General features: G+C 44.3%; 1 long non-coding RNA gene and 1 other non-coding gene across 2 annotated transcripts in view; one reads left to right on the top strand and one right to left on the bottom strand.

The window, feature by feature from the left end:
• Nucleotides 1-23456, bottom strand: part of LOC138373093 (uncharacterized) — a 200128-nt gene that overhangs the window by 56459 nt on the left and 120213 nt on the right. The window contains exon 3 of the long non-coding RNA XR_011231046.1: nucleotides 552-645. This is a non-coding gene — a long non-coding RNA (uncharacterized lncRNA). The remainder of the gene's footprint in view (nucleotides 1-551; nucleotides 646-23456) is intronic.
• Nucleotides 2467-2539, top strand: TRNAR-UCG (transfer RNA arginine (anticodon UCG)). Its single transcript has one exon. It is a non-coding gene; the product is annotated as a tRNA-Arg (tRNA).

The raw sequence follows: 23456 nt of genomic DNA, 5'->3' as shown, positions 1-23456 counted from the left end.
GACGCAACCTTTACAATCTGCACAAAGAACGTCGCTTTTCGCTCGTAAGCGTTACATAAGGCCAAAAATTGTCGTACTAGAAAATGGAAGCGGCTCGCGAAAGTGACGTACTGTCCCGTTTTCTGTTTTGGGTCCTCTGGTAGGTTAGGAGAGGACACTTTAAATTGACCGTTTTCTTGACGTTGGGAAACCTTAGGAGAACGGGCTGTTAGGACACGAGTGAGTTGTAAACTCCAATCGGGATTTACCAAGCTTCACCCCTCCCCCAGCCCAGGGAGTTCACGTGACCCCTAGACACCCCCTTGATTGGGTCGCCGTAACAAACAGGGACCAATCACGACACCAAGTTAAAAAAAAGTTTAAAGGTGTTTAGTAAGGTTGTCACCTGAAAATTTGCAGAAATAAAAAAGATAGAGGAAATATAAAGCCCAGATATCACTAAATTTAACAAAGTATCTTTGGACAGTCTGAAGTGTATTTAATGAAGGTAGAGGAATATTACAGGCGACTGTAGGTCCGTAATAACAGTCAGTACATAACATTATACTCACCATGGATGTACTAACTGTTAAGACTACATCATGACTCTCGATGCTGTGGTGGCTGGCAACCTACAGCATCATCTGGCTTTCCCTCTGTTCGTCTCTGAAAAGTAACCCAGTAATATAAAGTTAAATTTTTATTACAAATTTGTTTAATACAATTTAGAAATAATAGTGTTTACAAAAATGTCAGAAAATGCCTGTAGTAGAAATACTGAGTCTTCCTGTACGAGAAAACTGAACAAGAAGATGGAGGAGGAGAGTAAGTCGTGCTGGCGGGAGGAGGTGAAGATGATGACCAGTAAGGAAGTATGGCAGCTGGCGTGTCAGGGCAGAGTGAGGACGCTGGGGAAGGGAGCCTATGGCAAGGCCATCCTGGTGAAGGACGCCGGCCGGATGATGGTCCTTAAGGTCGCCAACAACAGGAAGACGGAGGATGTATCCTTCCAGCGTGAAGGAGAGTTCCTGCAGCTGCTGCAGGGCGCAGGAGGAGCCCCCGCCCTATACGGGGTGTGCCAGTGCCCTTCAGCCCTCCTGATGGAGTACTGCGAGGGCGACATCTTGTGCGACCTCCGTCAGGAATTCAAGACTGACCGCGAGTGCCTGCAGGTAATACTGGCCACTGCCAAGGCACTCCAGCAGGTGCACAAGAAGGGCCTCGTTCACAACGACATCAAACTCGATAACATCATCGTCCGGCGGTGCCAGGGAGTTCCGCAGGTGAGAATAATTGACTACGGCATGTCTCGCCGTGTTGGCACTCCCCAGATCACCTTCAGTGGCACTCACCTCGAGTACTTCCGGTCAGCCCCGGAGATGTTCGTCTTTGGCACCACCTGCAGCGTTGCCAGTGACGTGTACTCCTTCGGCGTCCTCGTCGGGGACGTGCACAGACAGATGCGAGGATATTATCCAGACTTGGAGAGACTAGTTGTGGAGTCCACGAGGCTTACTGTGGCAGACAGGCTGACACTCGAGGCCATCATTTTCACCCTCGAGAAGCTGGTCAGGACGCTCGATTCCCGCAGGAAGGTGGCGGCTCCAGCAGCAGTGAGGGGCCGACGTCAGGTGCCTCCTAGGCCGCAGGTGCCTCCTAGGCCGCAGGTGTTTCCCACGCCGCAGGTGCTGCCCAAGCAGCATGTGGCCCTTTGTAAGCAGGTACCTCTCCAGCAGCAGGTACCACACCAGCAGCAGGTACCTCACCAGCAGCAGCAGGTACCTCACCAGCAGCAGCAGGTACCTCACCAGCAGCAGCAGGTACCTCACCAGCAGCAGCAGGTACCTCACCAGCAGCAGCAGGTACCTCACCAGCAGCAGCAGGTACCTCACCAGCAGCAGCAGGTACCTCACCAGCAGCAGCAGGTACCTCACCAGCAGCAGCAGGTACCTCACCAGCAGCAGCAGGTACCTCACCAGCAGCAGCAGGTACCTCAACAGCAGCAGCAGGTACCTCAACAGCAGCAGCAGGTACCTCAACAGCAGCAGCAGGTACCTCACCAACAGCAGGATCCTCCCCGGCGGAAGCAGTATGATCTACGACCACGGAAGAACCGGGGAGAATAAATAAATTACATAAGCAGGTACCTGGGGCCCGATTCACTAAGGTACTTACGAAGGTTTTTCTTCTTAGCTATGAATGTTTTCCTTCTTAGCGCCCTCGTGGTGGCTACGTCGGTATTCAGGTAGCTACACTAAGTCGAAAAACCTTCGTAAGTTTGGTCCGGGATGTAAGTGTGGTTTCGACCACTCGTAGCTTTACGTAAACTGGATATAATTAAATTTTTCTCTAGTACATAACACTGAGATCGATTTCAAGATTTTGGAACATAAACAAAAGATTATAAAAATTGCATCTCGTGAAGAGGAGTCCTTCGTGTAAAGATACGGAAAAGCTTACTGAAGACAAAACAGTGTAGTATCGTCAGACCGTGTGGCCTAATGGATAAGGCGTCGGACTTCGGATCCGAAGATTGCAGGTTCGAGTCCTGTCACGGTCGGATATAAATATTTTGTCCTACGGCGGGACTACCGAGAGATCTCTCACACTGAACGAGGTGATATCCGGATCGATTCCGGATATCACCTAGACTGTAAGGTTCTCGCAGCAGAACGAACAGTGTCAGGGATTTGCAGTCTACGGATCCGGTCGAGGTTTTGGCAGCAACGAATGGGCAGTTTATTTCACCTAATGCCTCTGTTCACCTGGCGTAAATAGGGGTCCTCTGGTTGCATTCATCAAGCAGTTACGCAACTTTTCTCAATCTTAGGCGGCTGTGTTTACATATATTAAAGAGTTTATGAGCTCGGAAGCACCAGGAGGGTGTGTATAACAATAATAATATTTTATTGGGAAGTTTCGATGCTATTGAACTGGTTAATAAATGTAAACAAAGCCGCCAAAGATTGAGAAAAGATGTCGAGGTTCGTAAGTAGGTGCGTAAGTGCTGGTTGTGTCCCAGCCTCTGGTAGTGAAGATGGTTACAGTCATGAAAGATTATTTGTAGTGAAGAAGGGTTACACAGTGCTGAAAACTCTGTGTAGTTTGAGATGGTTACAATGATGATTGTATGTAGTTAGGATGGCTATAGTGAGAACGATGGCGTAATAAAGTTGGCGGCAGTGAGAAAGATTTTTACGTAATAAAGATGGTTACAGCAATGATGGTTGTGTGTAGTAAAGATGGTTGCAGTGATGAGGATGTGTGTAGTGAAGATGTGGCCTCCGTCACCCGACCCTCTAGTATACACAGGTGACCCCCATACCACCCCCCCTCTAGTATACACACGTGTCACACTATTGTCATTTCACTGTGCACTTCCTGCTGAGTTTTATACTCACTTTACACTCAAATTACACTTTATGTCACTTTAGAACTTGACTGTCGTCAGCGAGGCTATGATACTTGAACGCTACAATATTTTTTATTTTGTTTTTATATTTTTACTTTATGCATTTTCTTTTGTAAAGTTTTCATTATACTACTTGAGCGAAGTTTTATGGGGCGAAGTGTAACCATTTTGAAAGACTCTGGGGGACTATTATTGATGGTACTTGGCTCATTCTCCACACTATAAACTTTTTTAAGGCTAATTTCGATCGTCATAAAATAAATATAATAGTCAAGGAGCAATTCAGAATATCCTTCCGATGCAGCTGAGTGTAACCTGCTCTCTTAAATAGTACACCACATTTTGAAATTGAAATTGAAATAAGTTTATTGAGGTAAAATACACACAAAGGGATGAGGTAGCTCAAGCTATTCTCACCCCCGTTCAGTACAACGTGTTCTTACATATATAGACACATCACATACAATAAACATATTACCGAACATTCTGAGAGATAAACATATACATTTCTTCTTTTACATATGTAGTATGTTACCAGGCACCACATTTTGATGACCACACTATAATCCCCAACGGTCAAAATACGTGGTACCGACTAAAAGGAGCGGCTCACAAACATCCACGTTTTCTACGCGTACGTTGGTTAGGTTTGGTGGGTGGTTTGGGTTGATACGTTTAGTACCCCGTATTTTGTCCATTATAGCAATTCGAGAGAATGAGCTGGTTATGTTGGCTATCAGTATACAGTACCGAAATTTCACCTTGAATGTTTGACTGTCAGATCAAATTTTTTTTGGCATGGATCATGTGGTGAATGTTAGTGTCAGTTTACCACAGTGTTCACAGTGGATGTTGTGGTGAATGTTGTGGTGAATGTTGTGGTGGATGTTAGTGTACTGGATATTTTGGTGGAGTTAATTACCGATCATTCCTTACGCACACCTTTCTGTGGTGGATGCTGTGGTGGATGCTGTGGTGATGGCAGAATACATCAACATCTTCCTCTCTCTGGATGCTGTGATGATGGCAGTATACATCAACATCTTCCTCTTGCTGGATGTTGTGGTGATGACAGTATACATCAACATCTTCCTCTCTCTGGATGCTGTAGATGCTGGCAGTATACATCAACATCATCCATTCCAAGGATGTTATGACTCAAGTGCATCACATCAATCATCAGCATAACGAGAGGCTCTCAGCGACCTAATGAGATGAAGATCGCAATTAATCTAATTAGCGTCATCTCTGAAATGGGAATGGAAAATGCCTTTTGATGCACAGATATAATATAACACCAGGTTGATATCCTTGGTACACCAGGTCGTGTCCAGGAGAGTCTCTGCTGGTCCTCGCTGCTAGAGTCGTGTCTCCGGGGTCTTCGTCACTAGTGAGGTTCTCAGATCAGCGTCTTCCAAGAAGGCTCAGGTCAGCGTCCCGCAAGAAAGCCCAAGTCAGCGTCCCCGAAGAAGGCCCAAGTCAGCGTCCCCGAAGAAGGCCCAGGTCAGCGTCCCCCAGGAAGAGCTTATCGTCGCCAGGAGGTTATCAGGTCTCCGTCACCAAGAGGAGTCTTATACACCCCTCGCTTCTCGAGGCAAACTTCTTCCCACACACTTCCCGGTAGATAGAACTCAAAAGTTCTCTGGTGAGAAAGATAGGATTCTTCCAGCGTTTCCGGGAAGAAGCAAAACTTTTCTGCACTTGAGACAGAGACAAATGGCTCCACCCCCTCATCCTCCTCCCCCACCTGCTCATTGTTTACTGGATGACTTAGTGTGAATGATGGCGCTGTCAGTAGCGTGTTAACTGTGTGAGTGATTGTGGTTTAACCTGTAGGTTGACAGCGTGAACGGCAGGTGTGGTGGTAATGTTTATGTGTTGTCACTAGTGTGTGATGGTAGTGAGAATGATCTCGTCATCTGTGTGCTTACTGTTTGAATGGTAATGTTCTAACAATGGTACTTGCAATGTTGACATAGTGGTACCTGCAGTGTTGTCATAATGGTACTTTCAATGTTGCCATAATGGTACTTGAAATGTTGTCATAATGGTTCCTGCAATGATGCCATAATGGTAGCTGTAACGATGTCATAATTGTAATACAATGTTGCCATCACCACTGACATGGAGAATAATGAAAGCACAAATGATGAGAATACAGCAACGGGCCTATGCAAGATAGATGCAATTTACACCAAGGTGTTTTTATTAATGCATCTTTCTATCCTATTTATTGGACTTATCAAGATCCAATAGATCCAATATTTTGCTTCCGTGACGCTCCTTAACAGTTTCTTGCATGCGTGCAAGAACCTATTGACAAAATAATGCTTGATTCCCAGCCCACACGTCTGAAAATGAAGAAACAAGACGTTTCGGTCCGTTCAGGACTATTATCAAGTCGACTTAATAACGGTCCAAGACGGACTGAAACCTAGGTTCTTCATTTTTAGATGCGTGAGTATCTAAATATATTCATCTACGTTATTGTGACTCATCGTCAGCAAATATTTTGACTATACCTCATATTATATCAATGATCCCTCAAGGATTCGAACTAAGGCAGCCAGGATTGTGTCGCACTGGCCGCCCAATACTGTAACCACTCAATCATCGATTGCCTAAAAGTGTTGGAACGTCGTGTGACCCTTCCCTCCTCCCATTTCCATGCATCCAACCCCGGCAATACTCATGTATTTTGAGAATAGCTTAATACATGTAAAAAGAAAATGTGGCTATGTTCTTAAGCAATTTGCTTTCTCAGGCTATTTTCTTGTTCAATTTCCTTACGTTATGTTCTAACATTATTTTCATACACAGGTTATTTCTATATTCAGGCTTCTTCAATTTTTTTTCATTTATGAGATACTAAACGTCAATTATTATGGAAATCACTTTAAAACATTCTTCTCAGAGATGTCCAGAAAAAGTATTCAACAGAAGTGAATACTTGAGGTTACCAAATATTGAACACTGGCTTAGAACAGCTAATACACATCAGCTAATACACATCAGCTAATACACATCAGCTAATACACATCAGCTAATCGTCGCTTTATAGATTGAATGTCGCGTCATCAACTCATCGTCGCCTTCTAGCTAAGTAGATTAAATGACACATCCACCCATCGTTGTGATGTGCACTGTGATGGGCCCACCACAACTCACCCTTTTCGATTTCGAAGAAAACGAAAAAAAAGGCAATTTAGAGTTGGTGCATAATGTTATTTGATGGTTCTGCCACAACTCTATTTAATGCTTCACCACGACGGCACCATCGACATTACCAGAACTTTTGGGTGATGTTCTACGCAATAACAGCCTCAATATTACCAATGTATTTTCTAAAATCCTTTCGAATAAAATTCTATTGGCACTATTGCATCGGCGAGGTATACTGTGTAGCCTATATGCCAAGAATGGCACCGTCACTCAGTGCCATCGTAAACCGCAAGATGTTAAGAGATCCCACAATCGTAAGATTTGGTGAGATTTCCGAAAGCGGAGGATATCAAGAGACTCCTCGATTGGGCATCGTGTAACGAATGTACTGAATATTATGACTACAGACCGACAACCAAAGCGCAACTCCATAGTCTACTGAGACTGATGGATGCCTTCTACTAATATTGTAAGACAAATATTTAGCATATCTTAAACCCTTCGATCCGTGATATTCTACACCATTGTTCTATCTCTGCACGTCAGTATATCTACATAACCAGACTCTCGTCTCTTATCTCCCAACCCTCAGAACTCTCCCATAAACCTAGCCCCAACACTGCCATTTGCTTCCCTTCACCTTCCCCCTCTTCGTCTACACTGTTATCTCTTATCACCTCATGCCCCCCTAGCTTTAATTATTCTATCTTTCTTCCTCTCTGTCTGTCTGTCTGTCTGTCTGTCTCTCTCTCTCTCTCTCTCTCTCTCTCTCTGAATATAATTGTTTGTGTTTATATTGTATGGTTTTGTTCATTATTTTAGTAATTCTGTTACCTTCTACTTGTTCTTGTATATCCGGAGTGAAGACTGTTTTTGTCATGTACAATAAAACGGGAAAATTAATGCTAGATTTTGCACCTGGTTCATGTTTCAATCGTAGTTATCTGATCCTGTTGCTTAAGTTAGGTTTCTAGCTGATTTCTGTTTCCATATTTGTTGCTGACCTTGTTACCTCAACTAGCGTTCTAGCTGATTCTTGTTTAACAAGTTGTAGCTGATTTTATCGCCTTAACTAGTTTTCTAGCTTCTTCGTATTTCCGGGTGTTGTTGTCGTTCCTGTTGTCTTGGAGATGAGACACATGCACTCAGCCTCCAGGGCGCTACCTCGCTGTTATTACAAAGGCACTACGGGCTCACCATAGCCCGTGCTACTTGGAACTTTGTTCCTGGTAGCAAATCTTTAACAACACCAACAGCTGTTATTACACCAGCACGGAAGGAATGATTAGAACAGCAATCTAGCGAAAATTAACATTGGGAAAATATAGCAATATCTCACACGCAACACGGGAGCTCCACTGTGTGTGTGCAGAGTGCGACAATTAATGATAATCTCGCGCGGAAATAATAACTCAGTATCGAGGAAGAGAAGAGGGGAGGAATATGTTTACTTAATTTGCATTTTCATTACCCTTTTGTGAAAGTTTATTCATTATATGTGTGACACAAAGGACCAACAGTGAGTCTTCTTCGGTTTATGTGACACAGAGACCCAACAGTTTCTTCAGTTTAATGTGGCCCAAAATTCAAGCATAACATATGTCTCCTTTTACACAATATCACGTTAGACAGTTTACTGTACTTAAGTAACCGGATGTTTATTCTCGTTAACCTTTTAGCACAGGGACTCGAGACAGTTTTTCATGTAAGATTCGTAGCGCAAAGAACCTATCGGATAGTTTATTCTAACACAGGCAGTTTATTATATTTATTATACGGCAAATTTAACATCTTCAGACAGATTTCTTTACCGTGCGACACAACGGCCCGGCAGATACTGAAGATGTCTCAAGGACCTTCTGTGTGCGCCTTTTTCCAGATGGCCTTTTTTTATTTCAGCTGGTTCCCCTTTCTAAAGTTTTTGTTTCCCCAGCTGGTTTGTTTCTCTCTAGCTGGCTCGTGTGTCTCCAGCTGGCTTGTGTGTCTCCAGCTGGCTCGTGTGTCTCCAGCTGGCTTGTGTGTCTCCAGCTGGCTCGTGTGTCTCCAGCTGGCTCGTTACTCTCCAGCTGGCTCGTGTGTCTCCAGCTGGCTCGTTTCTCTCCAGCTGGCTCGTGTGTCTCCAGCTGTCTCGTGTGTCTCCAGCTGGCTCGTGTGTCTCCAGCTGGCTCGTTTGTCTCCAGCTGGCTCGTGTGTCTCCAGCTGGCTTGTGTATCTCCAGCTGGCTCGTGTGTCTCCAGCTAGCTCGTGTGTCTCCAGCTGGCTCGTTTCTCTCCAGCTGGCTCGTGTGTCTCCAGCTGGCTCGTGTGTCTCCAGCTGGCTCGTGTGTCTCCAGCTGGCTCGTTTCTCTCCAGCTGGCTCGTGTGTCTCCAGCTGGCTCGTGTGTCTCCAGCTGGCTCGTGTGTCTCCAGCTGCCTCATCACAACAATTATAATAATAACGGCTGCTTCACGAATGGTAATTATGCTTATGTCAACACAGGTAATTTCTGAGAGATCACAGATACGAATACTGTGTGTGTGTGTGTGTGTGTGTGTGTGTGTGTGTGTGTGTGTGTGTGTGTGTGTGTGTGTGTGTGTGTGTGTGCATTTATGTATACTCACCTGGGTGGACTTGCAAGGGTCGAGCTTCAGCTCCAAATTCCCGCCTTTCTGTAGCAAATAAGTAGTTTAATGCAAACGACTCTGTTCCCTAGTTTCCTCTTTGCATGTTTATATTTGAAATGATGTATTGAGTTAACTACAGATAATTCTTCCTTTATATTATTAAAGGTATTCATAGTATATTATTATACTGAAGATGTCCTTTCTGACACTTTTGTGACTCATCTGTATCTCTAGTTTCCATCTATGTCATCTTGTTCTGTTATTCATCACTTTGAACATTGCTTCTTTGTCTGCTTTATTATTTTCCCTAACAATTGTTTATGTCGTGATCATGTCCTCTCTCCCACCCGCTCCCTCATCAAGAGTGGTACGTTTTAGATATCTAAATCTCTTATTTGAGTCTCTGTAAAAGAATATATTATCTATCTGTGAATGTTTTCCGTCTGAAGGTATTTATTTACTTATATTTTTGCTTAAGTCGATTTTTTGTAAATTATTTTATGACAAATTACTAGTTTCCATTGGCAATACTTTGACAACGCATTCATAAGGTAAAAAGATAAAACAATCAGGAAAAGTTCAGGTTTCTTTACCAAATTCGTAAATCATGATAACAGCCAAAACAGCTGCAATTATGAACAAACTTTACAGTTGGCGCTTTACTTCTCTCCCTCTCCAGAATACTAAATGCTTCTCCTCCGGCAACAAAAATGAACTTGCATCGCCAAAGTTTAAAATCATTTCTGCATTTGTTAGAATAATTTTTCCCTAATGACAACATACAGGCACGTCGGGAGTACGTACCATTTTCGACCTTAGCAGCAGTCGGAAAACAATTCCATTTGTCATTTCCAGGTGACGTAAATGTTTGCAATAGTTCTTGCCGGGACTTGGAGAGAGTAGCAGAGCGCTCGGCTGGTGGGCTTTAGTGGCAGAAATGACTTAAGTTGTGGCTCTGTGTGTGTGGGGGAGGAAAGCCCTGTTGTGTCCGAGGCTGGGGAAATACTGCTTTTATCCAGGGCAGGGGAGTACTGTTGTGTCTGGGGCAGGGGAGTACTGTTGTGTCTGGGGCAGGGGAGTACTGTTGTGTCTGGGGCAGGGGATTAGTGTTTTTTTCTGGGGCAGGGGCAGTACTAATGCATTAAAAGGCCAGTCACCAACATGTCAGCATCATTAAAAGGTCAGTCACCAGTGTAACTGCTTTTCTCAATCATGCTGTTTATGCGAAATGTAACTGAAATTGGGCAAAACTCGTCAGATGACGGAAACTTGACTCTAAAGTGAATTAATTTGATGTCTGGCACAAAGGTTCCGAGATTGTACATGGACCCCCCGTGTCCTTGTTCATTTCCATAACGAGAATCTATAGCTGTAGTGTATATTATTAATTCCAGCTGTTATATCAATAAATTAAGCAAATTATATGGTTTTTCAGGTAATGGGGCACAATTTTTTATGAAAGCAAATCTTTTGATGAACGTGTGGGCTCAATACCACATGCCAGCAACTCATCAAAAACTCGTTACATCAAACATCTGTTCATGAGAATACACTAAAACACTTGTGAACATGAGCAATGGCAAGGGGTCCTGTTTTCTCTACTACCTGGAGACAAAAAAAAATATTTTGTTCTCTAGCTCTCTCTGTTAATCGTTTTTGGTACCACTCTTTATTCCTAAACTGTGAAACTCGAAACTCAAAAGAGATACAACAATAATTGTTTAAAACGTATCTACCTCCTCTGTATGAGACATGTTTAGTGCAATGTTTCGTAGTCTGTGTGCTACCACATACTAGAGTGCTCTAGTGCTTTCCTAGAATAAACTACATCTCTGCATTTCAGTCATTCATAGCCATAATTGCCGCAAATATAATTTTTTATTCTCGTAAAACTTCCATGAGGTGCAGCGGGCACTGACATATTCTGCGTGAAATACGACCATTAGAGGCACAATGGGATCCAGTATTTGTGCTGATAAACCAGTTGGGATGACAGACGATGTCAATGGCTCCAAGTCGCAGATGAGAAGACAAAATCCAAGTGCTCCAAGTGAGCCTGGTGAGTAATCTTGTTCTTAAACTTAAACTCTGTGAGGCGTCTCTAGACGTAAGTTTGCTACAGTAGAAAAGGAACATCCAACCTTCTATGGTTCGTCAATACCATGCTCAATACAGCTGTAGAAAGTGAACTCACAACATGGACACTTATCAAGAATAATGAGAACCTTAGAATACGAATATGACAAACTTTAAAAAGCCTACTAGCCTATGTGAGGCAGGGGGGCTACTAGCCCATACTAGCTCATGTGAGGCATGGGCTATGTATACGCACCCAAACTCACTAATATAGTTGTCTAACTTATGTTTGACATACTCAAGCGGGCCCACGCTCATGTTAACTAACAAAGGTTTTCATAAATATATAACCCTATTCCAAACCAGTGTTTTCTAAGATCGTTTCTGTATCTAAACAGATATAATTTGTATCCAATGTTTCGTGTTATATTTTGTGTTGATATCTTTAGCCAATAAAATCCCCCCACTTCATCCAATGGTATACTTCAGAAATGTTTCTTATTCTTCCCTTACTTTTGAAAAGCAAATCAAGCTTTTAACATTTTTCCTCAAATGAAACGTGATCCTAATGCCCGGGTTTACCTGTCTTATCCCAGGACATAGAGATTAGGATTAGGGAAAGGAAAGGAAAACGTGCCATGGATCTCCAATATTTGTATAAGAGTCTTCTAAAGAAGTTATACAATTGGTAGTGCCGAAAACTGGTGAGTGTATTATCTAAATGGGAAAAACAAGGTCATGATTTAGTCGGAAAATAACGTAAGCTATCTTACTGCTATCTTCCTTCGAACCGTTGTGTTATTTGGACACTCATATAACGTCCAGATCTTTTTTGTAATCAGTTTAAGCAAATTCTGTGATGTTCAGTGTCTATCTGGTAATCTATCTTTGGCCCCCGTTTAAAGTATAAGTTGTACATTTATATTCTTCACAATTAACTTCACGCTCTGTTTCAGGGTCATCGGCAAATGTGCTAATATTGAGGGTTAGTCCTGTGTCTAAATCGTTTATATATGTACGGTAAATGACTCTGGTCAGTCCCTCTGGAAACTGTCCAAGGGCACGGCCACTAGAGACAGTAGCTACCAGAGCTTCCTGTCTCTCCTACGGCCACTAGAGACAGAGGCCATCAGAGATTCCTGTCCCAGCCAGGAACACTAGAGACAGTGATCAGTAGGTAAATTTAAACGTAGATCAGGAGCTGACGGGAGCCGGCTAACAGCCTCCAGTAATCTGCATTTATGATGTCTTTAATCTTGTTAAAGAATGAGTAATTTCCAGTTTTGATGAAGAGAAGGAGAACAATTTTCCTAAAGATATGATCCAAATCTGGAAAATGACCACATGAGTTTAATTGGGAAATTCAATTATTTTCCTGATTGCAATTAAGACTTTGTTCATTCCAGCGTACTTTAATGTACCTATCGTTCTCGTCGAAATTCACAAAATCAGCCAGTCTACTCATCCTTATCATCATTTTTGTTGAACGATCCACTAATGTGTTTCTCTTTCTGTCTAAGGTTGGAGGCAAGCCTCACACATACTTTGCAGGGTGACTTGTGATTTTTATGGGACAATCATAGGTTTGTTGGGGGGTCGGCTCCCATGCCCTATCCCCTTGACACTAAATTAGTAATGGCAATTTCACCAATTTACATGCCCCAATGAAGGAGGACACCTTTGATCTAAATGTATTGGAATGATGATCACAAAACTTTCGAGATGATTGACTTGCCATCTACAAGCTGGTGACCCCCAGGAGCCATATGAAAAGTGAACACAACACAACACTCACTAGGAACATGCTAGTCGACAATTCAACAAATCCTGGAATCTACCACTATCCAAAGAAGATTGCAAATCCTAGAAGCCATACTTATAAAGGAAAAAGACCCACCTTAAATATACAGAATAAGGACTTCGCCTCCTTGCCACACTCAGACCAAGATCTCACCACACATCACCTCATAATGATGACATTTCTACAAAGATAATCTGGCCATCGACCAGAGGAAGGGCTGATTGTCTTCAGAGTCCAGACAGAATTGTGGGCATTGTGGGCATCGACCGGCAGGGAGCCGGTCGGCCGAGCGGACAGCACGCTGCACTTGTGATCCTGTGGTCCTGGGTTCGATCCCAGGTGCCGGCGAGAAACAATGGGCAGAGTTTCTTTCACCCTATGCCCCTGTTACCTAGCAGTAAAATAGGTACCTGGGTGTTAGTCAGCTGTCACGGGCTGTTTCCTGGGGGTGGAGGCCTGGTCGAGGACCGGGCCGCGGGTACACTAAAAGCCCCGAAATCCTCTCAAGATAACCTCAAGATAACATCATTCCTAAGTGTCAGCTGTCATCTCATCCTTCATTATGTTCCGCTAATGTCAGCCTCCAGCGTAGGTGGCGGTGAGAGAGGAAAATAGAGATAGAAAGATAACTAGAGAGAAAGTGGGAAGGAGAAAAGATTTGGTATTTATTCGAATTTAACTTCCGGAAGCACTAGGCAGTTGTTAGGATAGAGCAAAAAAAAGGATCTCTTCCTTTATTTAATTATTTCCAGCCGCGCTGTCTGTAAACAAAATTATGGTTGATATTCCACCAGAAATAATAGAATAATGAAGATTTATTGATCCATGACTCGGGTATCTGCTCGGCGGGAAAGAAGATTGCATTTCTGATCTAAGTTCAATCTCGATAGAGGAGATCAGGAGAGCTACAGAAGGCCCTGCCTTACATCGCCGGCCAGAAAGTACTTTAAAAGCAGCCCCAAGGCATGAAAATTTGAGAGGAAAGAACTACACTTGTTGCAGCTACCTGTAGCAGGTACACCTCATCAACCTGCTTCTCTGAGGGGTGCAGGTACACTCGCTGCTGCTACCACCAGCAGGTACACAACTACACCTCTAGCTCTACTATATTTTCTACCGGCACACAGCGAAGTAGGTAGTATCCCTTTTTATAAATATTAAAATACCAGCCAAGTTTACATTGCGAGTCTAAAATTAGATTCTCAAATTAGACTAAACCTCTATTCCGAAGTTTAGTGAAGACCTGTTTTGATATTGTCCCTGATAACAGCGGGTAATTTGTTGATATGATCTCTGTAGGCAAGGGCGCGATGTTTCAGATCTGTATTGCATCTGGGCAAGGACGAGAGGCACTAAGGAGAGAGAGCATCTAGCAAGTATAAGTGTTTCAGCTAATGTTTGAGTATAAGGATGAGGTGCAAGCTGCCAGAAACCTTTAGCCGAGTCTCCAGTACCTGCCAGAGCTGCCAGACGCTCCAAATAACATATGAAGTCATCATCACCGGACGCGGCGAGTGACCAAACTTGAGTCGGACTTGAGAAGTTATGGGACGCTTAAGGGAGATGAGGCTGGGGGTTTCTCGGTGTTTGTCTGTCTGTCTGTCTGTCTGTCTGTCTGTCTGTCTGTCTGTCTGTCTGTCTGTCTGTCTGTCTGTCTGTCTGTCTGTCTGTATGTCTGTCTGTCTGTCTGTGTCTGGCTGTCTGTCTGTCTGTCTGTCTGTCTGTCTGTGTCTGGCTGTCTGTCTGCCTGCCTGTCTGTCTGTCTGTCTCTTTCAGTGTCAAGGTGCCTGTTGCTACCAGTGTCCAAGTGCCTATTACGTAAGTGTTTGTCTCTTTCTGTGTGGAAGTGTTAGTGGCTGTCAGTGTAAGATTATCAGACGCTGTCAGTGTACACACATAACTGTAATCACCCAATTACATATCCAGAGGCTTCAGCATCAGCTTTTAGGTACTTCCGATCCTTCAATCGTCTGGTGTATAGGTCCCCAAACCTATTGGTTCGGAAACCTATAAAGCTAAAAACTTTGATAATTAAAAAAAAATTCTATTAATACATTAGGTACATCTGCATTAGTGCAGCTACCCTAGACTATAAGAAGTGGAGTACAGTGTGTCAAAAAAGCTAACTAGGTGATGCTAAAAAAAATCCCCATCACACAGGATAATTAAATAGCTAAACATTGATGAGAACTCTACGGAAAATTAAACCCACATTTTACTTCATAGGAGTCATACGAAGTAAAATATATATTGATTGTCGTACCAGGCGCTCGTCCTACTTAAAGACTGGCATTGGCATCGACCCCAACACCCCCCATGACACTATTCATACAATCACAAATCGCCATGCAAAGTTTCTTGAGTATAGTCCCAAGCATCAGGCCTAGATTCTTAGGCAGACAAAGAAACACAGACATTCATTTTTAAGGATATAGTGTGAACATTCGTCAGATGACAATATATGAACTTGAACATTAGCTATGACAACACAGCGTAGTCATATTGTATAACATGAACACTGGACATGACACCAGTCATATTGTATAACATGAACACTGTAAATGACACCAGTCATATTGTATAACATGAACACTGTAAATGACACCAGTCATATTGTATAACATGAACACTGTAAATGACACCAGTCATATTGTATAACATGAACACCGAACATGACACCAGTCATATTGTATAACATGAACACCGAACATGACACCAGTCATATTGTATAACATGAACACTGAACATGACACCAGTCATATTGTATAACATGAACAATGGACATGACACCAGTCATATTGTATAACATGAACACTGGACATGACACCAGTCATATTGTATAACATGAACACTAGATATGACACCAGTCACATTGTATAACATGAACACTGAACATGACACAAGTCATATTGTATAACATGAACACTGAACATGACACCAGTCATATTGTATAACATGAACAATGGACATGACACCAGTCATATTGTATAACATGAACACTGTAAATGACACCAGTCATATTGTATAACATGAACACCGAACATGACACCAGTCATATTGTATAACATGAACACCGAACATGACACCGTGAGGCCGTCAATTGACACCCCGCGAGCGCAGTGTTCAACAATTAGGGTTCCTGAAATGGCGAGAAACGATGCAGATGAAGCGTCTAATGACTATACTCGTGAAGCTCTCGAGCTGACGAGGGCAGACTGGAACGTGTTTAAGACGAGACTCGCTACGAGGGATGAGACTAGACCCTAACGACCTGGTTCAGGATTTACCAAGCACCTACGTGTTCACTTACGAGATCTGTTGTCACTTACCTCCTTACCTTGAGGTTACCTTGAGGTGCTTCCGGGGCTTAGTGTCCCCGCGGCCCGGTCGTCGACCAGGCCTCCTGGTTGCTGGTTCTACCTCGGTCATGGTTGCTGATGGTCTGTGTGTGTCTGGTCACGGTGCGGGTCGGCCTAGCGGACAGCACGCGGGACTTGTGATCCTGTGGTCCTGGGTTCGATCCCAGGCGCCGGCGAGAAACAATGGGCAGAGTTTCTTTCACCCTATGCCCCTGTTACCTAGCAGTAAAATAGGTACCTGGGTGTTAGTCAGCTGTCACGGGCTGCTTCTTGGGGGTGGAGGCCTGGTCGAGGACCGGGCCGCGGGGACACTAAAGCCCCGAAATCATCTCAAGATAACCTCAAGATAACGGTGCGGACTCTGCAGGTTTAGCTGTGTCTGCGTTGGTGCTTCCTTCACCAAGTGTAATTGGTGTAGTGTTATTGGTCTAAATTATGTTTTGTGTAAACATTTTCAAATATATTATAAACTCGTTATGTTTCTACGACATCAATCATTTTCCTGGAAATTTCTAATCTGGATGTTTGAAAGAAACATCTCTCTGTACACTGTATCGCTGCTCCGTTAGTCATTATGTCCACCAATCAGCATCCTTGACGTCAGTACACTGCAAGACATCATCCGAAACTCAGAATACTATACGTAAGCCTTCAGTTTTGCACGTTATTGCATCAGACTCTCTGGATAACCTAATCCTCACTATCTTCACTCTCATTGGATCTTCACTCTGCCAGTATCTACATTCTTCCAGGATTTTATATCAATGATCATTAGCACCTTCACCTCAGTAAAGCATACAAAATTCCAATTTATTTAGACAATAATTATTGACGGACTCGTCTCAGAGGTAATTTCGGAATAAATAACGATATGCACTAATTAATTAGTAATTTTATCAGACAAGAGAACGAGAAAATCAAAACATTTCAATACCGGCAACTCATTTTTGTAAGTTGATATATATATATATATATATATATATATATATATATATATATATATATATATATATATATATATATATATATATATATATATATATATATATATATATATTGAAAACCGTGTTTTGGATAAAATGCAGACTCAGCAGATTCAGCATATTAAAAAAATGGAAAATGTTGAGTTCTCATGCACAGCTGCCGTGCTCCCCGTGTCCTGCCCACACACACCAGCTGCCGTACACCCCGTGTCCTCCACACACACACCAGCTGCCGTGCTCCCCGTGTCCTGCCCACACACACACCAGCTGCCGTTCTCCCCGTGTCCCACCCACACACACACCAGCTGCCGTGCTCCCCGTCTCCCACCCACACACACACCAGCTGCCGTGCTCCCCGTGTCCTGCCCACACACACACCAGCTGCCGTACTCCCCGTGTCCTGCCCACACACACACCAGCTGCCGTGCTCCCCGTGTCCTGCCCACACACACACCAGCTGCCGTGCTCCCCGTGTCCTGCCCACACACACACCAGCTGCCGTACTCCCCGTGTCCTGCCCACACACACAAACCAGCTGCCGTACTCCCCGTGTCCTGCCCACACACACACCAGCTGCCGTGCTCCCCGTGTCCTGCCCACACACACACCAGCTGCCGTGCTCCCCGTGTCCTGCCCACACACACACCAGCTGCCGTGCTCCCCGTGTCCTGCCCACACACACACCAGCTGCCGTACTCCCCGTGTCCTGCCCACACACACCAGCTGCCGTACTCCCCGTGTCCTGCCCACACACACACCAGCTGCCGTGCTCCCCGTGTCCTGCCCACACACACCAGCTGCCGTACTTCCCGTGTCCTGCCCACACACACACCAGCTGCCGTGCTCCCCGTGTCCTGCCCACACACACCAGCTGCCGTACTTCCCGTGTCCTGCCCACACACACACCAGCTGCCGTGCTCCCCGTGTCCCCCACACACACCAGCTGCCGTGCTCCCCGTGTCCTGCCCACACGTTGTTAGTCATTGTGTCCGCACCATCAGCTCTTCCAAATTAGAGTCGCATTCCTCAGCCATACATCGACAATGGAACAATGTCCAGCACCAGCCCTGGGGAGGAGAGACATCCTGGCCGTCCTCAATGGTGTCCGTCATAATGTTATCAACCCAGCCGTCTCTCACCTCAGTGATCTTGGTAAGGATATATATGTATACGTGTGCACACCCACATACAGAGAGAGAGAGAGAGAGAGAGAGAGAGAGAGAGAGAGAGAGAGAGAGAGAGAGAGAGAGAGAGAGAGAGAGAGAGAGAGAGAGAGAGAGAGAGAGAGAGAGAGAGAGAGAGGGAGAGAGAGAGAGAGAGAGAGAGAGAGAGAGAGAGAGAGAGAGAGAGAGAGAGAGAGAGAGAGAGAGAGAGAGAGAGAGAGAGAGAGAGAGAGAGAGAGAGAGAGAGAGAGAGAGGGAGAGAGAGAGAGAGAGAAAAAAAAAAAAAGAGATGATCTGCGTCTACAACGTCCACATGGGTCTATCCGTTTCTCTTTTCTCTTTTTTACCTCATTTCTCTGTTAATCCCCGTCAATATCTTAAAACAGTATTACCATACTATTCCACATTTCTTCAGGCGTGTAGCGTGGTAAGGTTGAGCTCTCTATAAGCCCCTCGTTGTAAGTGAGCTCCTCCCCCCCCCCCCCCCCGATCCTCTCCAGTTCTGGGACATGTCTTGCCGCATAGTGCTCTTCTTTCTCTCTTGTTCAGCTGGCAGTTGTTTGGATGCGTGCAGACGTTGTTTTTTTTTTTTTGGGGGGGGGGAGGGTTTTCTTCCTCTTGAGGAGAAAATCCTTTTATAACACTAACCAAATGTTACACATCTGTTCTACTACACACTGTATACTGCAGTGGGTTATTGAGCTCACGACCACAGACATAACTAATGTGCTTTTAGATAGTATATAGTGAGTCAATAAGCATTCAACGATATGTGAGTGAAGGTCTCAAATAGGCTTATAAATAAACTTAACTGGAACTTTGGACACGTCGACTGTTGTATACAGGACGTTATAGCGCTTGACAGACACCCTCCTTTACTTGGGCGGAGCCTGACGCAAGCAGCGAGCCTGATTCAGCTCATATGGCCATGCATTAGCCAAGACAATTAAGTTAATTATCTCCGAGAAACAGCGCCTCTGTCACCTCACTCGCTACAAGGACCCGTAATAACACAGGTTCACACACCATCTTAACGAACGTAAGTCACTTCTCAGTTATTTTAAGTGGTCCTGTGTGACGTGTAGGGGGTATATGCTATTATCTCTCTCTCTCTCTCTCTCTCTCTCTCTCTCTCTCTCTCTCTCTCTCTCTCTCTCTCTCTCTCTCTCTCTCTCTCTCTCTCTCTCTCTCTCTCTCTCTCTCTTTCTCTCTCTCTTCCATCCATTTAACTGATTGTCTTTAATTAATTAATTAATTAATTAATCTATATCTATAAATTTAAATGTCTGTCTGTGTTAGTTCGAGCTTATATGCCAAACACCTTTGGCTAGTCTCACCGAATTTTAACAGTAACTGCTGTTTGGTATGAGCCCAACATAGTAGGGTCGGGGGTGCCATGATATGAGTGCCAATTAATATGGTTCTAACGGCTCCACCAATATCAATCTTACAATATCAGATTAACTGTACACCGAATATTTATTTCTGTTATATTCTTAAAATAATGTAAAACATAAGTAGTGATGTCTGCAAAATTTAAAAAAAATATTGGAATTATCATATTTTATCTGTAATAAGTTTTCAATATATCATATTCCTCTATCCATCCTACCCAGCCACCTGCTGTGTCCCAGGTGTTAGCCCTCAAACACGCAGACACATACAGAAGAAGAGAGAGGTTGAGACAGAGACGGACAGAGACACAGACTGCAAGAGACATCCAGTAAGAGAGACAGACAGACAGCCAAACAATGAGAGATAAACAGACAGCCAAACAATGAGAGATAAACAGACAGCCAAACAATGAGAGATAAACAGACAGCCAAACAATGAGAGACCAACAGACAGATAGCGAGAGATAGAGTGACAGACAGAAATATAGACAGAAAGACGTGCAGAGATATTAAGACAGAAACAGAGCGACTGGGAACGACCAGACACCGAGGTGTACCCCCCCCCCCCCCCCCACCCACACACAATTCAAGTAATTCGTAAATAAACACACACACACACACAAAAAGCAAATCGGTAATCATCCCTGTGCTCCAATTTTTATATCACTGATATCCATTCTGATCAGATGAAAAACTATGATGTTCTTTTATGAAACATCTGAATTATACATTTGTTCATGGGGACAGGGGGGAGCATGGGGGGGGTAGAAGGGTTGCCATTGAAGTGAGGGGGGAGAGGTGATGAGGGAAGTGAGGGGGGATTGATTGGAGAGAGGTGAGGAAGTGAGAGGCAAGTGAGCAGGGGATGAGGGAAGGGGGATAAAAGGAAGAGGAAAAGAAGGAAAAAGTTAAATTGATTGGCAAATAAAAGAAGGAAGGAGTTGTGGAGGAGGAGGAGGAGGAGGGAAGAGGGAAGGCGTGGTTGTGTTAAAGCTGGTGGCCCCAGCCAGTATCAACCCCCACAAGTGTGGTATTGTCTGATTATGGTGTCCACTCTTGTTGGCTTACTTTGACGCAGCAATATCTGTGTGTGTGGGTGTCTGTGGGAGTGTGTGTGTGGGTGTCTGTGTGTGTGTTGTTCGTGGATGTCTGTGGGTGTGTGTGTGGGTGTCTATGTGTGGGTGTCTGTGTGTTGTTCGTGGATGTCTGTGGGTGTGTGTGTGGGTGTCTATGTGTGGGTGTGGGTGTCTGTGTGTTGTTCGTGGATGTCTGTGGGTGTGTGTGTGGGTGTCTATGTGTGGGTGTGGGTGTCTATGTGTTGTTCGTGGGTGTCTGTGTGTTGTTCGTGGGTGTCTGTGAGTGTAAGTTTTGCTCCTGAGTGTTTGTGTGCTTGTGAGGAAAGCAAGAAACCTAACTCTTGTTATGATCAAGCCTTTTTCGCAAAGGGATCCTGGCCTGTACACTCCAGGTCTGACGACGTCTCACGGCAGTACGGGTCTGCCCCCGGGCCAGACACCCGACCGTCACCCAGATCCATCCTACACCCACACTCCCACACCAATTTTTCCACCAATTCCGGGGAGCATTTTCTCCCAAAGAGCGCAATAACTCAGTGTAATACGGGCCAGTTGAAAAGAGCCTCAGTTTTCTGTGCAAGTTAAATCACCTTTTCAATATTGTGCTATTGCCTCCTTCCTCAAGCTTCTTGATGTAAAGGTTTCTGTCTGATTCTTCCGCCTGATAACTGCTTGATATATTTTTGCAGAAATGTATTCAGGAAAGCTCTCATTACTTTCTACTGGCATTGGACGTTGGGAGGATGATGGTTTTTTCAACCTCCATTTCATATGAGATGCATTCAAAGCGATGGTCACTCTGAAGGAACATTGACTTTATAAGGGCGCTTCTACCAGGGGAATAAACTTATATTTTCAGACGTCAAAATATTAAGGGTTTTCGGAAATTGGTCATGAGAGTTGACAGAGTCAATTCCGTAAGTCTAATTGTAGTTTATGATCATTAAGTAAATGTTAAAAATATATAAAACTTTTGTAATGACTTTTGTAATAACATTATTTATGTTTGTATATGTTCTGAAATTTGTATCACCATTTCGGTCTCTGGCTGTCTGTCTGTTAAGATGAATTGCTATTTTTTTCATAATATGTTGCAATCTTTTGTCTAAACATAAATTATATACATTTCTCTTGCAATATAAATATTTACGATACTTTAAATAGTATAAAATTATGTTATTTACTCTACAATTAATTTAGGACTTCGTCTAATGATTTTACTTTTGCTCAAAAATATTAAATTTTAGTTTGCTAGTGCAATAAGGATTGCCAGCTGCTGACCCCCAGTCAGCTGGGGGTCAACAGCTGGGGGTCAGCAGCAGGGGGTCAGCAGCTGGGGGTCAGCAGCTGGGGTCAGGAGCTGGGAGTCAGTAAGCTGGGGGTCAACAGCTGGGGGTCAGCAGCTGGGGTCAGGAGCTGGGAGTCAGTAAGCTGGGGGTCAACAGCTGGGGGTCAGTAAGCTGGAGGTCAACAGCTGGGGGTCAACAGCTGGGGGACAACAGCTGGGGGTCAGTCAACTGGGCTCTTCACTACGCCCTTCAGAGCCATATTTGTGGGACGTGATGCTCGGCACAAATGAATCTGGCAGCCATAATCACGTTCTTTCATTGGTGTGATGAAGGATGTAATTATGCGACGAGTGGAAGTGTTTTGCATAATATGAACTGATTATTGCGGCCTGCATCGTCCTGGGTCTCGTAATAACCAGACATAACCTGCAAAAGCTTCCCTCCGGGGGTCGTAACGACTGGACATAACCAAAGCTTCCCCGCGGGGAGCCATAATGACTGGACATAACCAGAGCTTCCCCCGGGGGGCCATAATGACTGGACATAACCAAAGCTTCCCCCGTCGGGCCATAATGACTGGACATAACCAAAGCTTCCCCCGTCGGGCCATAATGACTGGACATAACCAGAGCTTCCCCCGTCGGGCCATAATGACTGGACATAACCAAAGCTTCCCCCGTCGGGCCATAATGACTGAACATAACCAAAGCTTCCCCCGTCGGGCCATAATGACTGGACATAACCAAAGCTTCCCCCGTCGGGCCATAATGACTGAACATAACCAAAGCTTCCCCCGTCGGGCCATAATGACTGGACATAACCAAAGCTTCCCCCGTCAACCATAATGACTGGACATAACCAAAGCTTCCCCCGTCGGGCCATAATGACTGGACATAACCAAAGTTTCACCAAGAGACGACAACCATTCAGACATATTGATTACGCTGCTGCTTCTTCAAGGACGCTTACACAACATATCTTCAGAGATGTATATGTCTTCCTTGTTTGGGTGGCTCGTGGTTCCTGTCCCGTTGTTGTCTGGTCTGGTGTGGGGAATTCTGTGTAGTAGGAATGCAGAGATGGTAAAGAGCCTTGGACCGGGACGCCTCAAGCATAGTAAACATGACTGACTCGTGAGTGCTTACTGTCGTGGAGTCAG

The sequence above is a fragment of the Procambarus clarkii genome, chromosome 41 (assembly GCF_040958095.1).
Source record: "Procambarus clarkii isolate CNS0578487 chromosome 41, FALCON_Pclarkii_2.0, whole genome shotgun sequence".
Classification (NCBI taxonomy): Eukaryota; Metazoa; Arthropoda; class Malacostraca; order Decapoda; family Cambaridae; genus Procambarus; species Procambarus clarkii.
This window is presented reverse-complemented; position numbering and strand designations above follow the sequence as displayed.